Here is a 278-nt window from a genome sequence, read left to right as displayed (position 1 = left end):
CGATCATAAACGTCCTTACTATACTATGTCGTTTTGTTCGGGGTAAAAACGCCTTACTATACTATGTCATTTTTTGCGGGCTAAAAATGCCTTACTATACTATGTCGTTTTTTTCGGGCTAAAAATGCCTGACTATACATGGCCGGTATTTTCGGGCTAAAAATGCCTTACTATACTATGTCGTTTTTTTCGGGCTAAAAACGCCTTACTAGACTATGTCGTTTTTTTTCGGGCTAAAAACGGCATACTATACTATGTCGTTTTTTTCGGGCTAAAAA

This window comes from Hippocampus comes, unplaced genomic scaffold (genome assembly GCF_001891065.2).
Source record: "Hippocampus comes isolate QL1 unplaced genomic scaffold, H_comes_QL1_v1.1 scaffold451, whole genome shotgun sequence".
Taxonomy (NCBI): domain Eukaryota; kingdom Metazoa; phylum Chordata; class Actinopteri; order Syngnathiformes; family Syngnathidae; genus Hippocampus; species Hippocampus comes.
The sequence above is the reverse complement of the archived record's forward strand: the minus strand, read 5'-3'. Positions refer to the sequence as shown.